The sequence below is a fragment of the Gavialis gangeticus genome, unplaced genomic scaffold, assembly GCF_001723915.1.
Source record: "Gavialis gangeticus isolate Ggan-Ray unplaced genomic scaffold, GavGan_comp1, whole genome shotgun sequence".
Classification (NCBI taxonomy): Eukaryota; Metazoa; Chordata; order Crocodylia; family Gavialidae; genus Gavialis; species Gavialis gangeticus.
Window position 1 is genome coordinate 31,819,958 of NW_017729022.1, and position 12,675 is coordinate 31,832,632.

Genomic DNA, 12,675 nt, shown 5'->3' on the forward strand with positions numbered 1-12,675 from the left:
GGGGGGGGGGGGGGGGCTTTAATTAGAGTGACTGAAAGCCACTCTAATTAAAGCACCCAGAGCATCACATGCATTAGCGTCCCTGTGCTGAAAAAGGGCAGTGGGGGACACTTTAACTAAAGCTCACTGAATGAGCTTTAGTTAAAGCGCCCCCACCACCATTTTTCAGTGTGTGGATGCAGACACAGGTGACACTGGAATCTGCTGGAGTATGGTAATTACCACGCTCCAGCAGACTCAATTAATCAGGTCTGCTCTGATGCATTGTAATTACAGCATGTCAGCAGCCTCAATGTACATGTATAGGCACTGTTAAATGTTTAGAATTAAGTGTTTGACTTCTTTTGTATGGCATCAGGTAGCAACTTCCAAATCTATGAGCCACGGTCTGGTATTATCACTTAATGTGTGGATTTCATCTACTGCATCTGGGCATTTGCAGAGATTGCAACTTTTAATTAAATGCTGTGCTGTTTGTTGGACTCCCCATTCGCAGGCTGACCACGATGTTCATCTTGTGAAGTGTTGTTTTGGAACATCCATATTCAGATCTCAGTCTGTTCAACTTTACCCACACTTCTTCATCAAGGTTGTGATCAATGCATAACTCATTTGGTGTCAGTATAAAACACTGTAGGAATAGTTCTGACCTCTCAACAGTTGGCCCACTCCATGGCTGCCTGTAGATTTGGTTCAGCATCCCAAATCTCTTTCAGGAGTTTGAGAGCTTCATGTACAAATGATTTATGACTTAAGTCTCTTAAGCCTCCATCTGTTTGGGTCTTCAGTTAGCAGTTGATGGAACAGGTTATTTTTGTCATCTCTTGCCTCCAGTAATGATGTTAGGGTCTGTTTTCTTATGGTCACTTGGTCTAATGCCCATGAGTACAGGAAGTACATCCATGTGTGGATAAGTTGCACAGCCAGTTATGAGTCTTAGCACATTGTTAAATACAGTGTCATGGTTTTTAGCGCAGCAACTTCTAGATCATGCAGGAGCATAATATTCAGATGGGCCATATACCATTGCGAGTTCAGTAGTTCTGAGCCCTTTGAAGTTGGCACCCCATGTCATGCTAGCTAAACATCTTAAGGCAGCTACCTGTGCAGAGACTACTGCAGACCTTCTGAATGTGGTGTTTTTAGGTTTGGAAATAGTCTAATACAGTGATTTTCAATCTTTCCAGACCACCTAAAAATTTGAAATGGATGTCCAGACAGTTTGGCAGATTTTAAACAGAGGTGCAGACCCCTCTCAATTATAAGTGTGGATATTCACATACTTTTGGCTGATCATAGTCATCTTTTGTAGAACTCTTAGACAGCCTGCAGACCCCCAGGGGCTGACACACCAGGGGCTGAAAACTACCATTTTAATACAACTCCTAGGTATGTTGTGGTATGCTCATGAGGAAGCATGTGGTTGCCTATTCTGATATTCAGTGTGCTCTTGGCTTAATGATTGTCCAGTATTTTACTGAACTGGGGCATGAGGATATACACATATATAAGCACACTAGAGAAGAACATTTACATTTCTCTTAATTTAGTTATACATAAACTTAATAATTTAGTTATACATATTAAAATAAATAGATGTGCTACCACTGACACTTTTTCCTCAATTATCTATCTTTGGCTCTGCAAACTGTCAAACTTTGCCTTTATTACTTCAGTGGGCCTTTGTAATTGCCCCAACAATATAAAAAAAGATGGAAAAATAATTAAATACATGGAAAAGAACAATGCATGCAATGCATGCTGAACAGATGGTTGATCACTGTGCTAAACAAAAAACTCTTTCAGTGTAGGAAATGGCAAAAAGTTATATGCTACAATGTGGAGTCTTCATGAAGGTGTTGTGACGTGCCAGTAATGAGTTCCCCTCATGGTTGTTAGACTGATGACAAACACATGGATACACAAAGATGAACTTCAGCGTTCCTAATTATGAATGTTTATTTATAAAAAACTATAAGAGATTCACCATGGGATACTTCCTGCTTTTTATTTGAATCCTTTACTATTTGAAACACCAATGTTCCTGCTTGGTTGGCCAAAAAGAACAAAAACACAAAGAAAAAAAAAGGCTGAAAGAAAACACTTCACTCTAATGTCATTTTACATCTTCAAAACCCAGTATCCTAAATAATTATGGCTCACTATAGCACCATGTAACCAATGAAATGCTTTTACAAGCATAGATTTTAGCCAAGTCTCTAAAGACAATATACAACTTCCAGCTTAGAGTATTTTTGAAATAAAGAACTCCACATGTAGTTGAAAAAAAGGTCTAAGCTGCTTTTCCTTTTAATTTTGCACGCACATGCACGCACACAAACTGTACTGTTCCCTTAAAAATCAAGAGCAAAAAAAAAGAAAAGAAATAAAAAACCCTCACTTGCTTTGACAAAACAAAACCAAAGTAATTCATTACCTGAGAACCCGCTTTTACTTCAAAAGTAAAAGTACTCCATTGAAGACTATGGTTCGTTTTCAGTTGGTGAGATTCTAAGAGGACGTGATGTCCGATTTATGAAGTACTGCCTGAGGAATTTTGAGGATTCTTACAATATTTACTTTTTTTCCTTGCCCTTCATCTCTGAGGTCTATTTAATAAGGTTAGAAAACAGCCCAAGTATCTTGACAGGCAGGTTTTTATGAGGAGTCACTCAAAGAGACATTTTGAGAGATCAAAGGGCTTTCATTCCTCAGATTTCTCATGGCTAATGGGGATTAATTGCCCATGTCTCTCATTGTGATGAGCTGGGTTTAGGAACAATAATTGAAAGGTTTGGAAGAACACAACAACATTAATAATGGTTCAGTGCCTTTTCCTTCACTTGAAAATATTTCTGCTACAAACTCTTAAAAGTTTTTAATACTAAAATAAATGTGGGGTTTGTTTTCATATAGAGGAATCTTTTTTTAAGTGGCTTTCAACTTTGGTAACTTGCAGAAATAAACCAGAAATTCCCTATTTTTCCATTTAACTTTTGTGAACTTATATTCTGTCTATAGGAAAGTTTTTTACATTATAAAGAGACCCTACCTACCTAAGAGTATTTAACACCTACTCACTAAGGATTAAGGGCCAGATTCCAATAGGTCAACTAGGCACTTGAACGAGACTGGCATAATTTAGGCACCTACATGACAAACAAATTAGATCATGCCCTGATGCCAGGATTTTTTTTCTCGGATTTTTTTCTAACCAATGACTGTCCAATGCAAAGTAAACTTAAAAAACCTGAGAAAAGTCCTGGGAAATGGGACTAGGGTCAAGGTTTTTTACTTCCTCCCAAAGGACCATTCCTGGGCCACAAAGTTTCCCCATTTGTAGAGGCGAATCTCTGGGCATGTCTCTGCAAGTCGGGAAACCTGGGGTCTGCCCAATTTGCAGAGGTACACCCTGAGTGTCATCTCACAAGACTGGGTACCCTGAAGCCTTGGGAGTGGTAGAGCCCCAACCATGTTATACAACAGGTGACATCTGTTTCCTCCAGTGAAGCAGATCAACTGTACTGGAACTCATCCTGGTACAACTGACGCACTTCATTTGGTGACATCTGTTTATAGCCATAGCCTGGTGATTCAGGCACATTCCTGAGAGGCGAGTAATATGGGCTAACACCCTTCAAACTCAGAAGGGTCTAAACTCTATTATTTATATTTACTAGGCAAGTGTTTAACCACTTTGCTGCTCTGCAAAAGTTTGGTGGTGGCATCACCATGCCACTGGTCAATTTGCTACTTCCTTTCTGGGTACACTTCACCCTGATTGAAGTCACATGGTGTGTTGCAAGAAGTCAGATGCCTAAGCTTTGGGAACAATCTACATACCTAAATCTTTCCTGCTAGGCACCTTCCTGCTAAGCCCTTATATTCTGGATCATCCTCTGGAAGGAAGGAAAGGCTGTTATAAAAGGGGCTGGAAATAGGCTGCGACTTACAAGCATGGTGAAGGCAGAGGCAGACTCAAGATGTATTTCGCCATTTCATTTATGTTACATCAACTTAGTTTCTGGTGTACTTATGAGACCAAAACTCCTATGGCACAATGTACTACTGCGTACCGACTGCAAATCATATTTTTCACATGACATAACTTGTTGATTCAATTTGATTTCTGTAGGGAGTTGTATTTCAAACTCTTCAGATACAGTCTTCTACATCAGGACCGTCCAACTCATAGCCCATGGGCTACATGCAGTCCACAAGGGGTTAAATAGTGGCCCAAAGGCTCCCACTTGGGCACCACTTTCCTTGCCACTTTGGCTGTTGCTGGGGTCTTCAGGCTCTTCCTCCTCTTCCTGCTGCCACCACTGGGGGCAGCATGAAGGAACCGACAGCTCAGGGTGTGCCCCGGGGGTCTGCACAGCATGATGAAGTGTGGTACAATGGGGGAGAGGGGGCAGGGAGTGCCTGTAGCATGGCAAGGCGCCTGCACAGCACAACATGCCCCCTGGCTACTCAGAAACCAGATAACACTGTTCTAAGACCATGGTTACTCTCTGGAACCATTAAACATTGTTTCAAGGCAAAATATCAACCTAAACTGGAAGAATTGTGAAATGCAAGAAGGACCATGCTGGGTTGGAAAGGATATGTACTGAGTACAATTACATTTCTCTAGTTATACAACTAGGTAGTGGCTTGAAACCGAAAAAAAAACACTAGTAAATTAAAGAAACATTATAATGGACAGAAACAATTGCCTGCTCATTTGTGGCTTTTTCTTAAGTTTAACTGTATTCAAGTAATTTATTTTTAATTTTTGTTTCACTTACTAAAATGACGACATGAAATTGAAAAAAAAAAAAAATCACTAACACTCAAGGGTTGAAATGAACCATTATATGCATGTTCAGTGTTGTGTACTTGCTGGATATTTTCTATTATGGTGCTATCCATCTTAGGCTCTTATATAAATCATTCTAGAAGACAGTTTTATTGACAGGCCTTTGAGATGGCCAGTTATCTTACAGCAGGCCGAGGACAAGCTTCCCTATTTTTTTGCTTCAGAAGGCAATGCCGAAATGTTTCCGATACTGACTGTGAGGGTTACATGCAAGAGGTCACTGAGAGCAAGAGTTCTCAACTGGGGTGCCACAAGACACCCTCAAGAGTTCCACAACATAGGTGCTGTTGCCACAGCAGCAGGCAGGTAAAACTGTCACGCGCAAGGGGCTGTGGCACATGCACTCCTCCTGCAGGTTGGGAGTGAGGGGCAATGGCATGTGCAGGACACTGGTATATCAGGGCTGCTCCTTTTCTGAATGTGGCAGGAGACCCAGTTGAAAACCACATGGAAGACTAGAACTGGAAGGGGCCTCCAGAGGGCACTAAATACAACTATGCAGTCAGCACACAGGACAGTTTAACCTGGAGGCAGTAGCACCCATTTGAGGTGATAGCACCAAGGTAAACTGAGCACAGTGGTTCTCAACTGGGGAGGTCCTGCCACATTCAGAAAAGATATGGAGGGGCACGCTGACTGAAAAGGTTGAGAACCACTGATATAGAGATAGCATCTGATGAAAACAGATGGTGTTTACATTGTTTCAGTCCTGCTCGACTCTCTTATTGTCATTTATCATTTATCTACTGCTCTATTCAAGATAACAACAGAATGAAGGTAGAAAACTTAGATGCGCACATTGACTATATATTTTGTGCTTGGTATTGAAATTGTCATCTTCCATGACACCTGTTCTATGGTCTCATTATAAAACAAATTAGATAAACCATATATAGCCATTTACAATCACTCACTGCCAGGGATACTGGTTTTCTCTGTTTAAAAATCATGAATTCTCTCATTTAAAGGGGGAAATCCCAAATACTCTGTATGAAAACCCCCAAATCTGCAATTTTCTGCAACTAAAATATATATAGGTATGAGTTGAACACAATGTTTTATTGATATATTTACAATTTTAAAGCAATTTGGAAGCCAACCACTCCCTCAATCGCTATAATATATACTGAATTAAATTACCGAAACTGAAAAACCCGTTCTTTCTAAAGGCCTAATAAAATACTTTAATGTGGAGAACTAGAAGAATTCTTCCAATGCCTCTGCCTCAAGGAATATTTCCACGACCACAATGAATCTACTTCCAACAACAACTTATCCTCTGACAACATTGAGGAAAAGATCAACTCCAAAAAAACCATCAGATTGGATACCTCACAGTGGATGAAACCCTAACCTTGACCGCTATATTGACTGCTTCAGGGAAAGAATGAACAATGAAATAATCAACAACACACACCACCATAACAACCTCTCCCTACCAGAGAGGCAGGCCATAGAATCTCTATGATCTAGCCACCAAATAGTAATAAAACCAGCAAATAAAGGAGGAGCCAGAGTCATCCTAAACCATGAAGACTACATAAAGGAAGCCAACAGACAACTCTCTGACATCACCTACTACAAAAAACTACAAGAAGATCCTACTTCCCTTTTCACCGTGAAACTCAATAACACCATCAAATCATTTCTATGAGGACTACAAGAAAAACTACAGACCTTAAAAACTCCCCCCTACTACCTAACCGAGGGACTTTTTACAAGCTCCCTAAAATCTACAAACAAGGGAACCTTGGCAGACCTGTCATATCCAACCATGGGACCCTAACTGAGGAAATATCAGGTTTTGTTGAATCAATCCCAAAACCGCTTGTCACCCAAGACACTAGAGGCTTTCTATGGAAACTTAAAAACATACAGCACTGTCCCAGCAACACCCTCCCAGCCACCATGGATGTTACCAGCCTATATACCAACATCCCACACCAGGATGGCATCCAAGCCTACCTTACATATCTACAGGAGCAAGATTACAACTCAGAGTACAGACCCAAATATATTACTGACCTTGTACACTTCATCCCCACACACAACAATTTCACTTTTAATAACCAACACTTCCTCCAGACCATGGGAAGACCTATGGGCACCAAAATGGCCCCACAGTATGCCAACATTTTTATGAGCCACCTGAAAGAAGACTTCCCCAAAGACTGCACCAAACCCTTGCTATACTTAAGATATATTGATGATATCTTCATCATCTGAACTGAAAACCTGCAATCTCTGTTGAATTTCTGATGGAACTTGATCAATCACCATCCCTTCATCTGACTATCTCTTGAATACCCCAGCACCAACATCTCCTTTTTAGATACAATGATCAGTATCCAGAATGATAAAATACAGACCGTGTTATACAAGAAACCCACAGACCAACATACATACCTGCACAGAACCAGCAATCACCCTAAAGACACCAAAGAAGCTGTGATATACAGCCAAGCCCACAGATACCACCGAATTTGCATTGCAGAGAACACCTGGGATTGCCACCTCACCAATCTTAAAAAGGTTGTCACTCAACAAGGACACTCCTCCAGTGAGACAGATCACACATTTGAAAGATCCACCTGGATACCACGTGAAAAATTGCTGCAGACAGAAGAAAAACTCCCATGAATCGCACACTGTTGGTTATGACATATCACCCCTCCCTCAAACCCATACAGAAAATCCTCAAACAATGGCAACCCATACTAGAAAGAGACCCTATTCTTAAAGAGATCTTTCCAGAGCCATCCATCCTTCAAGCAAGCACTAAACCTTGCTAACCTCACCACCAAAAGCAACTTCCTCAGGCCCGGAACACACCAAATGGATCCAGACCATGCCATGCCAAGAAATGCAAAACCTGCCAACACATCTCCACCACCCCCACAATTACTACACCCCACAACAGAACCATCAGCATTCCTGGATCTTACAGCTGCACCTCCAGAAATGTAATCTCTCTCATCCAATGCACCAAATACCCTGATGGAAAACACGAAGGAGAGACCAAACAACAACTGCACACCAGGCTGAATGCACACCGGAAAGCTATCAAAGACAGGAATACCCAATTACCTGTGGGGGCGCATTTCTCACAAGAAAACCACTCTCTCTCCAATCTCTCAGTCCTGATCCTCAAGGGAAACTTACAAAACACTTCCCAAAGATGAGTCTATGAACTCCACTTCATGAACCTCCTGGATACTGAAAATCATGGACTAAACATAGACATTGAATTTATGACACATTATAACCTGCCTGACATCTGGCTCCCCAGGTACCTCTCCACTATTTATCCCCCCTCTCTTGCCCCAACCCAGCCTGTCTCACCCATTGACTCCTCAATCTACATCTTCACTGACTGCCTATCTTGCGTGCATACCAGCCCAGTCTCTGGCTTCTTTACTTTTCATTCCATCCAGGAAGAACACACACCAAATGCTAAAACTTCCTGAGCCTGACAAAGGGTTTTTAAACCAGAAAGCTTGCTTAAATTTTTTTTCAACTGTTTAAGTGGGTCTAATAAAAGATATCAGATTCACCCAAAGAACTTTATTTCACTACAATAATTACATTTTAAATACCTATATAATTTTGGCATTTGATTTTGTTTTATTATCATAGAAAAAATCAGTGCCCCCACTGCCCCCTTCGTTCACCAGGGCGTGGGTCCAGCTGCAGCTGTCCCCTACACTGTGTTATGGTACTGAGCAGCCCTGATATGCTGGTGCCCTTCCCCTGCCCACGTCATTGCCCCTCACTCCTGACCCATAGTCCCCTGGGACCTGCCAGTTACCCTCACTCCCGACCCATAGTCCCCTGGGCCCTGCCAATGCCCCTCGCTTCCGACCCACAGCTCCCCATCCCTGCAGCCCTGCTAGTGTCCGTCACTTGCAAGCTGCAGCTCCATGCTTCCACCCACCCTGCTGAATGGGGCCCCCAGCTGCCAGGGCTACAGGACCAGGGACAAGGACCAAGGCCCTAGCCCTACACAGCCTCCTACCCACCACCCCTGCCAGCAGCATCTGGGCCCCAGTTGCTGCCCGTGGGAGGCAGTGGCTGCTGAAGCCAGAGCAAACCACAGAACCTGTGTCCACACCCTCCCCTCCTCACATGGACAGCACACCCAGAGCACAGCCCATGGGCAGGGGCAGATGCTGGGTGCCCACTGTCGGCTCAGGACTCCTTGCCCTGCTGCCCTCACCCCAGGGGCCCCCAAAGCCCAGCAGGTGAGACCCAGCACAGGAGGACAAGTAGGCTCACTGCTGCTGCAAGGAACCCCACACTGGCCATGCTGCCATGGTGAAGCACCCCTACCTGCCCAGCAGCAGCAGGGATACCTCATCATGGTGGTGTGGCTGGTGTGGGGCTCCCAGAGGCCGCACTAAGCCTTCCCCAGCCCTAACTGCCCTCCTGCAGGGGGTCCCACACATTGGGAGGCCTCTGGGGGGAGGGAAGCAGGGCAGGGAGCCCCAAGCCCACTGCTGGCAACCCACATCCACCCCCACCCCATGCACAAATCTGGGGTGCACATGCCCCACCCCAGGCCTCTTTCCCAGGAATGGGTGCAGCAGCACGGAGCCAGTCCAGCAGCAGGGAGAACCCTTCCCCCTACCCCACCCTCACCACCACCCCTGGATAAGCCACCAGTGGCTCTGTCCCACTCCCCAGCTAAACCCTACAGCTGCACACTTCCACCCCGACCCAGGCCCCATGCACGGCACTGGCTGGGTAGTATCCCAGCCCTGGTCCTGCCCCTCCATCACTGCTGGGGCCTCAATTTACCCTCCCCTCTTCCCCTCACCATCCAGAGACTTACCTGGAGGCAGCTCCAAGAGCTGATCTCCACCATGCTGCCTGGCTCCCATGTGCATGTGTGTACATGCAAATGCATGTAGTGCCCTTTGCCTAATCAACCTCCTCTGGCTCCCTCTCCTCCCATTGCCCCCAGCCCCAAGCAGCCCCTTGTAGGCTGGAATTCTTCCAGCCTGGAAGGGGGAACCATTTCCCACATTTCCCATGTTTTTCCCCTTCAAAGGAAAAAAATCTTCATTTTTCCATGGCAAACAGAAAACCCAAAACCCTGCTCATCGTACACGTTTGAACTAAAAAATTAAAGTACCTTTCTTCACATAAATCTTTCCATGAGAAACCTTTATGTTTTAAAGTCTGATTAATTTGATTTTAAAATTTAAATGAGTATCATATTACTATATTTCACACACACACACCCTGAATTCAAGGCAGTGCTAACACAGTGACATCCCTGAACTTAGAACCACCTCCTGTCTGCGCTTTTAGCCACTGTCTTCCCTGTAAGACTCACTAAGATGCTTACAGGAAGAAAAGTGTGTATTGCTGGCCCACTGGAGCCATTTAAAGTTTTACGCACTGCCTTGAATGGGACAGGGATTTTCACTAAGATTCTTTTGATTTGGAGAAAATGTTTTGCAACACCTGGAATTCATACAACCCATACTTTTCTTGCTTCCAGGTAGGTTAAGATATAAACAAAACCAGTGACATGTTATAGAACGGAAAGGTGATACTCAAGAAAAAAAGTGCAGTTCCACAACCTTTTAAGGGCTGCCAAGGGAGCTGCACATCCTGGCTGTTACAGGAATTGTACTATTGTGCACTACAGGGGAGGTCCATACTCTATTTCCAATACAACAACCTGGGACAGAAGCTCAAAGCCATACTTAAAACATGTTTAATCTGATAGTAAAATAATGTAATTAATTTCTCACATCTATATGAGACTTATTATCCAATGCATGCACAGGGCTTTCTGATAACATTTTAACTTCCCATTACAAAGCAGTAATGATCTAAAATCAGCCTGAGTGCAATAAACACATACTAAAGGAAGAATTCTCAGGCTTTTGGTCTGCACAACCTTTCTGACAAAAATCAGCCAAGCCATTAGTGGGCTCTAACAGGAGCTCCAACTCTTCCCAGTCAGAAGACAATGACTCATGACTGGGAATGTAATAAATCAAAAAGAGAGGGGCTAGGAAAAATGTATTTGAGGTCTGGGGGACTGGTACAAAAAACAAGGTCCAAGCTTTCAATATAATGCATCAAAAAATTGGCAGGTACTTAATTCACACTGAAGCACACAAACTAAATAACTGCATATGATAATGCCAGCTTGTGCACAATAAATCAGCCGTTACATGTTTTGCACACAGGAATGGCCCAACACGTTGCGAGCAGAGAAGCTTGCTAAAAATGTGTTCTGATTTAAATCCACAAAGACAATTCATACTTAGAGCTCCTCCTCTCTCTTTCATCCTATAATGACTCAGGATAGCAAATAACATGGTAAGCTAAGGACATCTGGGAACTTGCATACTGTGAGTCTGCCCCACTCCCACTGATATCAACTACACACTCTCCGTTGCCTTCCCTACAACAGCAACACTCTATAGCTATTAAAATACCCCTCAGAGAAAGTTATCAAATCATCATATTTAGAAACATTTTATTGGAATGACAATTCTACAGCAAGCTTATTACAATGTCTGTTATTTGTGTTAAAAGCTAGGGACAGAAGTTACACCTAAACCATTATAAGTCATTGGAAACCAGTTCAAAAATGTAACACAACAGAAGTTCAGCACACAAACTGCTTTCAAAATGGGGTGAGCCACCCAGGCCATGGCCTGACCAACTTTTAGCACGTTAATTTATATAACCCACAAATGCGCAATTGTCATTCTGGTTAAAACTATATAGCTATTTTCTTAACTACATAACTAGCTAAATGAACATACTAAAAGTTGGTTGGGCCATGACCCAAAAGTTGGTTGGCCCACCCTGTTTCAAAATGGCCAAAATTGGTTTAAGAGAAACCTGGATGGATGTAGTATCAGACTTAACTGATTTAACCTAAATCAGTTTACTGAACTTCTGTCCCATATCCCTTCCAGATTCAAGTCAACTCACTGTCCCCCAGCATCACAGTACGTTTTGCACCTCCCCTGCAAACTCCTTCTTGCAGAGTGGGGCAGGGAGGAAGGGGAGGAGGCAGGCTAGCCTTGGCCCAAGCTGTCTGCTCCAGCGGGCAGGGAGGCGTGCTCTAATGATCCCTAGCTTCTGGCCTGAGCCACTGCAAGTATATGGCTGCATTTCCAGAATCGAAGGTGAACGACCGTTCATTTGCTTATTGGTTCAATCTACGCAGCTTAGATAAACCTGCAAAGATCGAAACATTTAATCATTGGGCTTTTTGACTGTCCATACTTAGCCCATCAGTTTGGCATGTGGTTACATGATTTCTATGGATAGGGATGCTAAGCACTATGCTTTCCCCCTTTGAAAAGTTCCAGCCTGTGCAGAATGACAGTGTCATGTCAAAAAAGAATGTATCGGAGTAGGTGGCCATAACAGAAGCCTTCTTTCTTTCAAAACTATCAAATAGATCATTATACTCAGGAGTCACTGGGGTTTTAGTCCCACTTTAATATGGTGAAAAACAGTGTTATGTCACTACAGTCATGAGCAGGTAAAGGAAATGTACACACTACAAACAGAATACCCTTGAAAATAAAACAAAAGAATGTGCCACCTGATTAGTTAAAAAAAAAATACTTCAGAATAACCTTGAGTAACATTGAGGCTTTTCTGCTGTACCAGTAAAGCACAGTCTTTCACATACAGTATTGAAAGTGACACAGTGCTTTGCAGCTGGATCTTTGCCAACATAATACAGCCATTTCAAATGCCAAGAGGGATCTAAGAGTATAGAGTACTATGTTATGGCATTTTCAGTGACAAGATTTGTGTTTTACATAAGG

The 12,675-nt window shown here is 43.1% G+C and overlaps 1 protein-coding gene across 1 annotated transcript in view; it reads right to left on the minus strand.

The window, feature by feature from the left end:
* Positions 1-12,675, minus strand: part of KCNC2 (potassium voltage-gated channel subfamily C member 2) — a 229,801-nt gene that overhangs the window by 73,028 nt on the left and 144,098 nt on the right. The gene's annotated exons all lie outside the window — the stretch shown is intronic.